We start from the raw sequence: 13333 nt of genomic DNA on the forward strand, positions 1-13333 counted from the left end.
TCAAAACATATGAACAACAATGTAGACTTAATGTACACAGGTTTTAATAGAGGGCTCCGGCCTAGTAGTCAAAATGGTTGACCAGGTATGAAAAATTTGACACTTGCCATGCTTGCACGCACATTTTATTTCTCTATTCTGCACGTCCTTTTCATTCCTTTTTCTTGTAGTTGAACCAATATTTATGGCATTATTGTACATATTAACCCTTTCAGCCGCAATCATGGATTCAGACCTTAAAACTGAAAATAAACCAGAACAGCGAACCTGGTCTGAAGTCGAATAGTGTATAACAGTCTGTGTATGGACTGGGTATAGTCGTAGTTATGGGGAGACACGGAACGGGTGCAGCAAAAAGCACAGGGCCCATACATGCCATAGGCTTGCTTATATTGCTTACTATGGTGGCCCCTTGCCTTTTGGACTTGATGTCTCTCACAAATGCCACAATGAATGTGCTGTGTGTCAATGTTGACCACTTGAGTTTAGAAGCGAGGGGTATCAACAACCAGAGGAAGACTTGCCTGGCTGAAAAGAAATGCTTTGGGCACTTAGATAAAAAAGACTGCTTGTTTTGAGGTAAATGCAAGGTCAAACTACATGTAGTATAATAGTGAGTGTAAAGTGAAGCTAGTGATATATTAAATTGTTTCTGAGCTGGATGAAATTGCTGTGTGTTGTCGAAACTGGTGGTTGTAATCTCTTGCTAGTCTCTTAGCTCTCTCCTTTAAAGGTCATATATCAAGGTTTTTTTGCCATTTTCTGCTGTAAGACGATTTCAAAAGTGTACCTAACACTTTATACAATACAGAAAACCAAATGCAATTAGCTCTATCCATTTTGAAGATATAGCCAATTATGTGTTTGACAACTTGATTACCTGATCAGGCTAGCAACTGGCTTGTTAGAGCCAGGCGGCGGGTTCAGCAAAAGTTGTGATGTAGATCAGGTCATCTGTACATGTTATGCAATCATAAAAGCAGGAGGGCCTTAATTAATTATGCACACCTGGAAGTAATGTGTTTCATTCACTATGGTGTATTGTGTGGCTCCGAATTGTGTCAAGGCTAGCACAAAGAACAATCGAATGACGGATGGGACCCATTTTCATGAATTTCCAAAGCCAGTTGAACGAGAGAGGAGGAAGCTGTGGATTCGGAAGTGCAAACGTTTGGAGTGTTGGAAGCCTGGGCCTTCGGCCAAACTTTGCAGTGATCACTTTATCGATACGGATTATCACATGAAGCCGGATATCTGCATCCAACTGAATATTAAATGCCACTTGTTAAAAACAGCTGTTCCAACCATGTCAATTGCATTTAATGCCCGAGGCTGCTGAGGTCGGTTGTTATACATAATGTGTAGGCCCCATTGGGGCCTGTGATACCGCATAGTGTCTTCTTGTGTTCCAGCCATAGCAAGGTGACAGCGACACAGGTCAGTGTCAGTGACAGCCACTGTCAATGACAGATTATTGTCATCTGACATCTAGGCCTATCTAACGTTGCACGGCATTATATCGTCACGTCAAGATGATTGTGCATAATACCGTCACTTTTCAATAGTAGTTCAGCGTCATGACATAACTGGCGATACAACACTGACGAGGCGAAACAATATTGTGCAACATTAGTCTGTTCAAAAATCATACATGTTATGCATCTGCAACCGTCTATCAATGTCTTCTTTGCTATATCGGCAGGTCTGCCATGCAAATTGATTAACCACAAATTCTAATCACTTTCGTCCGAATGATCACTCTCATTATGATCTAGTGATATTAATGGCTCGAACATGTACAGCTCAACGTTTAAATATCCTTCTGTATCGACCAAAACATCCTCAAATTCACTGCTCTCACTCTCTGAACTGTATGCGGAAGCCATCTTGCTTTGTTCTGACTGACCTGATCTACGTCATCAAAAAATCCCTAGCGGCCACATGTGGAACTAATCTAAAGTTGTGTGTGGTGGGAAATTCAAATAGTTTAAAATTGAAAATTGAAATAACTAAATAATGACTTTATTATTAGAATTTTTTTAATGTCTGGGATCTTGTTTTTTTAACCCTCAACATATTTCATGAGTATCAAGCATGTTTTCAAACCTTGATATATGGCCTTTAATCCACCCTCCTCCTCCAGTTCTAGCCTGTCCTTATGGTAATCCATGTCTTTAACTGCCCCCCTTCTCTTGGCTTGATAGAAAGCACGCATTCGGATTGTCCTCACAACTCGTCATCTAATCCTAGTTTTTAGCTCGCTTTCCAATTTCTTATAGTACCATTTCCTATTGTCCATTTCTTTCAGACAATTCATTGCTGCTGCTGAAATTCGGGCACCAAGTCTCTTGAGCTTCAGTGGAATGGACTTTCCCCGTGTATTGTTCATGGTGTGGATTGCTGCATGAACATGACTGCGATAGTTTTTAAGGTGAGTCACGTTTTTTGGGACAATCAAATTCAATTGCCGATTGGCACTCTCACAGGCCTGTGTGTTTGTCGCATGTCATATATTTTGGCTCACCTGTGAGCCTTTAGCATCACGCAGTGTCCGTCGGTCGTTGTCGTCGTCGTCGTTAGACATGGGTTGCACGTTTTGTAACTGCTCAAGCTTTTGAACTCTAACTCCGTACACATGTACCCCTAGGTGACCGCTACTCAGAGACCGAATCGAGGCCTCATATGATACAAGGTTTTGCCACCAGGGGGCCAGAGGTCAAAAATGGAAAAATTGTGTTTTCTCCCGTATCACCGGTCTGAAAAATTTGAAAAAAATATGGTAGGTACTTCTACCAATGGGACATCGAATATTCTCCGGGTTTTTGATTTTACGTACTTTTGAAGCTCACAGAGGTCAAAGTTTGTCGGCAGTAACACCGTTAGTCGGTGGTGGCACGTTTCGTAACCACTTCAGCCAGAGATCTCAAACTTGGTACAAATGTACCCCTGGGTGACCCCTACTCAGAGACCGAATCTTGGCGTAATACAATTCACAGTTTGGCCAATAGGAGGCCAACACCACCTGCCTCCGATCATACCAGCCGACTGAAACATATGTTATTCTTGGCGACTTCAACATGAATTCAATAGCGGGAGGTGAACATTTCAATGCCAAACTTGAAAAATTCTTTCTCCAGGAATATAACATGAAGCAAACAGTCACTGAAGAAACAACTGATTACCACACCGAATTAGACCTTGTATTTACAAATGAACATCATGTGGATCATACAGGGGTCATTGACAATTGCTGGTCTGACCATAAAATGATATATACAGCTTTACCAATGTCAGAATCACTGACCCCATAGCCTTCCCTTTGACACAGGTGAGCTCATGGTCCCTGGACCATTTCATTTAGACATGTTTTGATCAACTTCATCTCCAGTATGCTTCTCACTAGAAGCTGGTCAGCATCACTCATGTTGAGGTCCATGGCTGACAACTCCAAGTTGCCTAGTTTGCATGCACTCCAACAAGAACCTTGGCCATCGCATACGGTTGTTTAGATTGAACACTGGCTGCAGTCACCGTCGGAACAAGCGATCAGATTGTCCACTATTGTGGCTAAGTTTTCACCAATTTGGTCAGTGTCCCCATGATACTTTTTAAACAGGGTATCGAAAATTGTGGATGCACGGATTGCAATGTCACTGGAGAGACATTTCTTCGCCTCTGCTGCATCAGGTGCCTTCATACCAGCAAACATTTCCTTTGAAAATTGGGCTCTCATGCCTTTTCGAAATTGGGCTTGACCCAAATGATATGTATCCGACATCCTTTCTACTTTTAAGGCCTTCCCAAGAAAGGTGCTGAAAGCATCCTCCATGCCGGCACTACATCTACCGTCGCCGTCGGTTTTACAGCAATGAACAAGTAAGTGATTAGCTGCCAACTCTAAGCCAACCATATTACCAATGTCATATTCCCTGAGAACTTGATAATCTGGAAGATTCGCCTTGCATCCATCATGTGCTTCATCTGTGCCACACTTTTGTTGGAACCCTCTTCCTAAAAGCCTACTGCAATGATTTTGTGGGACGGTGTCTCATTTCACGAACTAATCCCACCGCTTGAGTTGCGGTTTGACCGGGCCTACTTCGTCTGGCAATAGTAACACTATTGTAGACTGTATCCATTTGAGCACTGACTCCTGATTGATCACATCTCATTCTTTTCACCTCTTTTAGATAATCCTGTTGTCTCTTCAAGTCATCCTTATTCAGTTCAACAGTTTCCATCCCAACCCTGTTGACAGTGTTTTGTAAACTTGATTTCGACATTGGTGGAACATTTGCTATTGACAGTAATGTCCTAGTCTTTGATTGGCTACCAATTTCCTGAGAAGCCAGTGCCAATGCAACATTTATTTCACCCTGCTTTGCACCATGGCCTTGCTTCTCTATTTCATTATAGAGTTTAGAATAATGCTTCCCACAAGCAAAATTACAATTTGCACACCTCAGTGTTCAGCGAGCACTAGCACCCTTCTTGATGTCATGTTCTATCTAAAACTTTGGAATGTCACAGTGACCAATAAAGTTAAAATGGAGTTCTGCACACCCATTCAGCATTTCAAGAATTTTAAATTTGCTGGCAATGAAGTTAATATCCTCAGTTAGTTTTACATCCGTATTGTCCTTTGCAGCATCCTGTCCCCTCCGGCGAAGTATCTTCAGTGGGCTGACTGTGTTCTCGACCGTCGGTGCATAGATTATCCCATCCGATCGCTCCCGCACAACATTGTTGTAATCCTCATGACTGAAACGAGACCAGCTACCATCGATTTTCTCTGGAGGCATTGTCCTGCTGTAGGGCGAGTGGTAAGAGTGACCAACTTGAAATCCACGGCTTTTTGCTGAGCTTAGGCATCTTGAGTTGAAGTTTACTCTGTGGAGTCCACATGTAAAGTGACCCCCCCCCCCCCGAGCATACCTAGTTGAAGCTTGAGGATATTGGGATGGTTCATCATTGTGCTTCTTTGTACTGATGAGTTGCTGAGATAAACAAATATTTTAGCCATAACAAAAGTCTTATCCAAATGAAAAACAAACATGTGGTACACATGTGTCCTTTGGTCTTTCAAGTTTAGAATGCGAGTAAATACGGTTTCTCAGGGTCAAAGGGGTGCACTTTGAATTGGCCACACATGCTCTTTGCTGGCCATGCGAAGTTCAAACTTGATAGGTAGGCAAGTGTGAATCTGAAGTAATCTGGAAATGTGACTTTTTGAAAATTCAGACTCAGTGTTCTTGAGACAATTTCTATAATCCGTTGTCATGGTAACTACCCAAACTTAGAAACCTGGCCCTGGGACATCCAACATTGACCATATGAACTCAAAAACTCTTTCTTTCTAATAATAAATAATTATGAGACTTATATAGCACTAAATCCAACTGGTTTCAGTCGCTCAAAGTGCTTCACATTACCCCTAGCTATTGGCCTGTACATTCTTAGTTCAAGCTCTACTCTCTGGGAGTATTACAGGTCCGAGCTACAGCTATACAGCGCTCAGGACTAACATTCATAGTGTGCCAACTCTGCCAGCTAGGTACACATTTATTCCTGGGTGGAGAGAAGCAAGTAGGGTTAAGTGCCTTGCTTAAAGACACAAAGACGAAACAGCAGTGACCCTTCTGAGAATCGACCAACGACCTCCTGATTATGAGACCGGTGCTCTAACCACTACGCCACTGATCTTCCCTATAGTGATGTATATATCCTTTATTTCAAACTAACAGTGCTTGGTAGGATTTAATAATTTTTAACAGAAATATTACATTCGGTATTTAAGAATTTGCCACGCCCACATCACTTCAACATAGAATTTGAGGCCGGACATAGCAAGAAGATGAACTCGAATAAAAATTTTACAATTCGATATAATTCAAAAATTCCTTTTGCACAGTAATGTGGACATCTAGTGGGAATCTGAAAACAGCAGAACATTTGACCTGGGGCCAACATTGGTTCTCTAGTACTATTGGAAACATGGCAGCATTCTTGCGGGAGACTTAAATGTAGACAGATTTTGTCTTATTTTCTCGACCCTTCACATTGTTTACACTTCTTTTGCATGTTTTTGAATCAGTTTTAAATGAATTATCATACATTTTAACCCTTAGCAGAGTTGCATTACTCATTCCATGCTATTGAACAGAAATCCAAAAATTGAGACTGATATGTACTGTGTTGTAGGCCTATCCATAGTGTTGTATGTGATATATTTCATGCCTATGAACTGTACTATCAGTTGATGTAGGGCCTTACATGCAGTCAGAATTAGTCATTTTTTTTCAGACTCTTCTACTGGTTGCAGTATCCTGCAAGACCTGGGTCCTGTCAGTTCACTTCGCAATCTCTGATTGAGGCACTGATGCATCAGATCACTCTTCAAGGACAAGGCTGTACCGGCACGATATATCCTCATCGGAGAATGTGACCAATTTAACATCTACTATCTGTTGAGGTGGATTCATAACAAAGCATTTGAGCATTTTTTCTCTCTTTTTAATGAATCGACATATTTGTCGGATTTCAACGCATTTACAGAGTATAAGTGCAGACCCTTGCGGCATTGGGCACCAGAGCCAATGATGACATGTGCCAATATATTGTTATTTCTGATTACATGTATAGTCCTTGTATAAAACAAACAGTGCTCCATAGTATTAAGTCATATTTGACAAAATTATTAGCTCTTAAGTTTGGTTTAGCTTCAGAATTAAAAGGTGGGCGTGGCACATTCAGATATAGCTTTGAGTAGATGAACTCCTCAAATTTATTTAGAGGTCAATATTATTTAAAACTTTCTTTAGCAGACTGTTGTGAACTTCTAGGGGAATCGGGAAATGGCAGAAATTCTGACCTGGGGTCAAAACTGGCTCTCTACTAGGGCAGAGACATGTATTCATCCACAGGCGGAAGTTTGGCACTGACAGTCATAGTCCGTACTGAACTGTGAAGCTGTGGTAAATACATGACTGTGATGGGTGAAAGTGGATTTATTCTTCAATCTTTGGTGGATTCTTAATCTACAGAGCCAGGCCATAACAGGGATATAATTTTTGATAATTAATTTAAGGAAATATTGTGTCAGTGGCCAGTTTAGAACTTGTATTCTAATAGGCCCAGTCCGCAAGTGACGATTTGATGGCAATCCTGTACACAAATCAATTTTTCTCAGGCAATCGATATTGGAATGTTTTGAAATTTTACTATTATTTTGATAAAAGCCTCTTCATAACACATATAAAATTTGGTGGGAATTAAAGCACCCTTGGTGTACTTTTTTCACCAACCTATGTTCATTAACTCTTTCAGTGCCCAAGGACGTACATGTACGACCTAAATATTAAGGTATTTTAGTTCCTCCAGACGACACCAGATGTCCCCAGCTACTCAAATGTGGTTCATATGGTTTCTCTGGCCTGGGGCGTCCAAATTGAATAATTTTTTCGACTGAGAGGGTGGGGTGGGGTTTGCCACCCCTCATTTTAGGTGAAAAATGGTGAAAATCGGCCAAAAATACCACTCCCTCAAAAAAATTTAGAACATAATCCTAGTATGCCCCTACTTATTACTGCTGTTTTATTGAAACAGGAGGTAAAGACAAAGGTTTTGAAGAATTTTGATGAGTGTATCTCAATTATTTTTGTGAGATTTTGGGTAGTGACAATGCCCAAAAATGCCCAAATCCTGGGCACTGAGAGAGTTAAAATGTACCACATAATGTACACGCTGGCTAATAGAGGTCTCTGGACTGCAAAAAATTTTTTGCGTCTCAGTAGTTAAATTGATTCATAGATACAGTAGTTGTCAGGTTCATAATAATGTTCAGTTATGGATAATTTGATTCTTTTCTGGTATTTTGATTGTGTACAACTCAAAATTTAGCAAGGGGGGATTTGCTGTGTATTCTACTCCTTGTAATTCGCGCCTTACGTTGGTGGCGCCGTCTGTGTTAAGTTCAATAAACCTCGTTGTAGTTTCGGTATTGAGAATGGAACATTGTCTTTGTGTTCTTCCTTCTCATGGTGCTATTTAGGACCCACATATATAGTAAACCGAGTCTCTGTTGAACTTTGATCTAAAGGCCTCCAACCACTGCATGACAGAAGTCATTTTGTGGCTTGTTATCAAAAAAAAATTTGCAATGTAGATTTTGTGATCTTTGGGGGGTGCAAGAATGTATTTTCAACGTCAAGTCCCCTCTGTACCACGATAGGAACGAAAAGAGGAAAAAGATAGCCGAAATCGCTACTGAATTGGACGTCACCGGTAAGGTTCACATTGGTAATGTTGGAAAAATGCCCTGACCAATTTCAATACACGTTTACCCAAGAAATAAATGAACAAAATGTTACTATCCAGTTTAATATTATTTGCTTGGAAGACAATACAAGAAAATTGGATGTAAACCCTGTGATTTTAACGTAATTCATCCACTACTTATGAATCCATGTTGGTCGTTTAAATTTGAATGAGGACAGAGCAAATCGCACGTGGACCCATTTCCCTTTGCCTGGTACACAGGCTACAGGCAAAGATTCTGTAGCAAAGTGTGAAATGTCATTCATGTTGATTATACTTGAGTGCTTGTACTGTTTTAATACCCGCCGTTGTTTATGTTAACAACAGATGACGCAATCAAGAAAATCGCATTCGTCTGGTTCGTCTTCGCCGAATGATGGATAAATGAGAGACAGACATACCGATGCGACCAGTTCGGTGTCTGCCATGGTTATGAAGTGTGACGTCGGTGTAGAAGAGTTTTGGTCATTGTTGACGTGGAATGTCATGAATGTGTAGTGACCAGTCAACAACTGTGGAAAGTCACAAAAATATTTGTGGCAAATGGTGATTCTGTGGCCTGTCGGGATCATTTTGTAGCAAATGTGTGCTACATTATTGACTATTGTCGAGTGTCACCTGGAAACATATGTCGCAGGTGCGTTTTGGACGTCCACATGTCTATCAGTGTATGAAGAAATTTCGACTTCTGTGGAATGTCACCAGAATGTCTTTTGTCGAAGGTGACTTTTGTAGCAGCTGATTTCTACTTTTGTCATGTAGTGTATGAAGGCCTTTAGACCGTATTTGCGTCGTTAAGCGATTCTGAGACTATAAACGAGTCTCTATTGAACATTGAACTTCAAGCAATCAGTAATTGTGGTCATGTCGCGTTTTGTGCTCTGTGATGTGTCGTTATTTGTCACATCTTAAAACCAATTTCGCAAAAGTCTCTGTTGAACATTGAACTTCAAGCAATCAGTAATTGTGGTCATGTCTACCGAATCAGGATCTTTCGATTTACCACTAAATGATATTGTGATGTGATGATCATCTTTATTGTACCTAAATCATTGCTCTCCGTTTTCTGTTGAGATACCATTTTTGCAGTTCCATATAGTGTTCAACTCATTGCCCTTTCAAAAATTTTGCTACAATTGGACTCAAAGTACTGAACTGTGGACTTCACTGACACAAACGATCATCGACTGTCCAAAGGAAACAGCAGCCACTTTGTTGTATATGAGATGCTTCTTGACCGCCGACTTGGCTGATAGTTATAACGACATCATTGGAGACTAAATCTTATTCCTGAGCATAATCGGCGTTCATCATAGAGACAAGGGAGCCGCTATCAAATAGAATAGTAACAGTTTTGGAAGTTTCCATTACGTACACGGCATAGGTTTGAATTGAATAGCGGTCAAAAAGAGCCCCCTGCAAGAGATGATGATGGCTATAAGCACAAGACCAAAAGAACAATCAGCTGAGTTCTGTCGAGAATTCGAAATATCATGACATATTTGAGATGACGTAACTTGACCACTAGCCGTGATTGTCACATTCACTGAGTATTTTGCATAAATAGGCTCTACACGACGAATGTCTGCTCCCGCCACACGATGAATCATGATCTCACTTTTCATCCAGCCAGAGCATAAGAGTGGCATAGGTTTACTTGCATTGATGCACATTGTTATTTCATCAGTACCATTTGTAACTGATCGATCCAACTGGCATGGCCTTCGCTATCAATTTGGTCGAAATCAAGAACCATGAATTACTATCTTCGAACTTGAACACACTTTGAAAGGCCACTTTAAACCTACCTCCACAGCTTCAGTCACAGCCGAAATGGGGGACGATCCCCAAAAAGTATTAATGCGAGACAATGTTGATTTAGTACGAGCAGCTGTCCTTTCTTTCCCAGTTAAGTCATGTTCAACAAATTCGAACAATGATCCAGACACTATAAAAACGTTCGAACCGTATCCTGTCGAAACGATCAATTTAGTTTTTATTGTTCGTTCATTAAGACCTACTTAGTGACAAGGTCGATTGACGTTTTGACTGACTTCTTGTTTGTTCCCTACGGGTACGTCTTGAGCTGAGCCGTATTTCTAATGACGTTCGTCTCCTATGGAGACAGCGACCACGGTGTCCCAGCAAATCGATGGGCTGTACTCATGAAACGATGGTTTAGTTTGGATCATGTGTATTAATGAAATGCATTGAGCACCAAATTAAAATTCGTTCGTTTTAAGGTTTGCTCACTAAATGTGAACATCAGATAGTCTAGATCTGCTGACGCAAAATTGGATATATGAAAATTCTGATGAGGGTTCGAGCGAACCGAAATTGATCGTGGAATATGTATATAGTGTAAATAAACGTCTACATCATGAAGATGTTAGCAACTTTCATTGCGTATATATGGTTGTAACGCTCTATGAAAATTCGTTCCTATTATGATTATAATGAGATTATAATACTGTCAAACGACTGATTATTTCGAGATAACATGTTAAAAAAATGTGTCAAACATTATATTACACGGATTACCTGTCCCACTTACACATTTTTAAGTTTACGTACCTGAATTAAACCAATCAGCTCGCGGTTTCATTTTGAAATCAATGCCTGGTTTCACCATACCAGTTGAATGGTATTATTTTACATTTGAAATATAATACTAGTAGTTCTTCTTAACTTGAGAATTTGGTGTGTTGAAAATATTTCAGTCTATGTTGCTTACTTAATGTGGTTCGGGGGCTTAGATTAACCCGTTGTGGTCAAAAAGCTGATTTGCAAGTTAAAAATGAATAAATGGCTTGACGTTCATTTCGAGTGCGTAACCTTTATCAGTGTTGTGTGACATTGCTTTTCGACAACGCGGCCACTAAATAACGACGAGAATGGTACTTCATCTTAAGTTATTTTCCAGAAATCAACTGCCATATATTATTCCGAACATAACTCTTGAGCCTAATACTTGCAGGGCAGAAAAAACCTCACACAGGGCATCATTCCATGGAATATTTGACAGGTCATGACCATGATAATTTCAGGGTTTGGGGTCTGACGTTTTTTGGGTCGTTTTGTTTTTGGCTCACCGTAAGGGGAGTCTATACGATAGCGCTGTGTCCGTCGTCGTCGTCGTCGTCGTCGTCGTCGTCGTATCCTAACAGTGGCACGTTTCTTAACTGCTAGGGCTATGAACTTGAAACTTTGTACACAGAATGCCCTAGGTCAGCTGACCTCTGACACTGATTTTCGGTCCGATCTGATTCTCTGTTTGGCCACCAGGGGGCCAAATGTCGATATCTAAAAAGTGTGATATCTCGCTTATTAGTGACTTGTTTTCGATAAAACTTTTGTTGTAGGTACTCATAGCAAATATACATTTTATATTATACGGGTTTTTAATTTGACCTTGTTTTCAAGGTCACAGAGGTCATATGGCGTAAATTGGCCATTAGAGTGTAAACTATGGCACGTTTCTTAACCACTAAAGCTATGAACTTGAAACTTGGTACATATAACCCCCTATATCACATAGCCTCTGGTGCTGAATTTTGGTTTGATCTGATTCTCCACTTTGCCACCAGGGGGCCAAAAGTGGATATCTAAAAAGTGTGATATCTCGCTTATAAGTGACTTGTTTTCGATAAAATTTTTATGGTAGGTACTCTTAGGAAGAATACATCACATATCTTACGGGTTTTCAATTTGACCTACTTTTCAAGGTCACAGAGGTCATATGGCGTAAATTGGCCGTTAGAGTGTAAACTATGGCACGTTTCTTAACCACTAAAGCTATGAACTTGAAACTTGGTACATATAACCCCCTATATCACATAGCCTCTGGTGCTGAATTTCAGTTTGATCTGATTCTCAACTTTGCCACCAGGGGGCCAAAAGTGGATATCTAAAAAGTGTGATATCTCGCTTATAAGTGACTTGTTTTCGATAAAATTTTTATGGTAGGTACTCTTAGGAAGAATACATCACATGTCTTACGGGTTTTCAATTTGACCTACTTTTCAAGGTCACAGAGGTCATATGGCGTAAATTGGCCGTTAGAGTGTAAACTATGGCACGTTTCTTAACCAGTAAAGCTATGAACTTGAAACTTGGTGCATATAACCCCCTACATCAGATAACCTTTGATGCCGAATTTTGGCCTGATCTGATTCTTTATTCGGCCACCAGGGGGCCATAATGGAAAAAGGAAGAAGTGCAATATCTTGCTTATTTGAGTGAATTGTTTTCGATAAAATTTTTATGGCAGGGACTTCTAGCAAGGATACACCACATGTCCTACGATTTTTGGATTTGACCTCCTTTTCTAGGTCACAGAGGTCAAATGGCGTAAATTGGCCATTAGAGTGTAACTATGGCACGTTTCTTAACTGCTGAAGCTATGAACTTGAAAGTTGGTACATGTAACCCCCTACATCAGATAATCTCTGACACCGAATTTTGGCCTGATCTGATTCTTGATTTGGCCACCAGAGAGTCAAAACTGAAAAAGTAGGACATGCAATATCTCGCTTATTAATGACTTTTTTTCGATGAATTTTTTATTGCAGGGACTCTTAGCAATCACACGATATTGATCTTGTTGATGTCATAGACAATTATTGGTTGGATCATAAACTTATATATACTGCCCTGTCTTATTACTTGACATCAATACACATCTAAAAAAAGTCTTCATGCCTGATTGTGTTCACCATATTCACCTCTAAACTAAGCATGATCCTGCCTACTAAAAGATGTATACGGTGAGCACAATGGCCCCTGGCCGTTTCATTAATTCAACCGTCCAGTCACGTTTCCTGGCTTGGTGGGTTGACCTCTTGATTACCGCCGACCACAATACAATGTAGTCGTTTGCTATTTGACAAACCATTATACCACCGACAGCGAATTCGGTCACTATGGTATGAATCCTTATACATGTTATAAGGTAGGCATAACCTGTTATTGTTAAAGAGATCCGGTCGTGAGGCCAGCTGAACGTAGTAAAAATGAC

At 40.4% G+C, this 13333-nt stretch overlaps 1 protein-coding gene across 7 annotated transcripts in view; it reads left to right on the top strand.

The window, feature by feature from the left end:
* Positions 1-13333, top strand: part of LOC135498884 (uncharacterized) — a 500658-nt gene that overhangs the window by 105735 nt on the left and 381590 nt on the right. For 4 of the 7 annotated variants that reach the window (XM_064789395.1, XM_064789393.1, XM_064789396.1 and 1 more), the window contains exons 10-12: positions 2309-2431; positions 3795-3876; positions 4649-4823. The gene's annotated coding sequence lies outside the window, so the exon portion shown is untranslated. The other 3 variants (XM_064789399.1, XM_064789397.1, XR_010449172.1) reach the window with 3 other exon arrangements.

Source organism: Lineus longissimus, chromosome 14 (genome assembly GCF_910592395.1).
Source record: "Lineus longissimus chromosome 14, tnLinLong1.2, whole genome shotgun sequence".
Lineage (NCBI taxonomy): Eukaryota > Metazoa > Nemertea > Pilidiophora > Heteronemertea > Lineidae > Lineus > Lineus longissimus.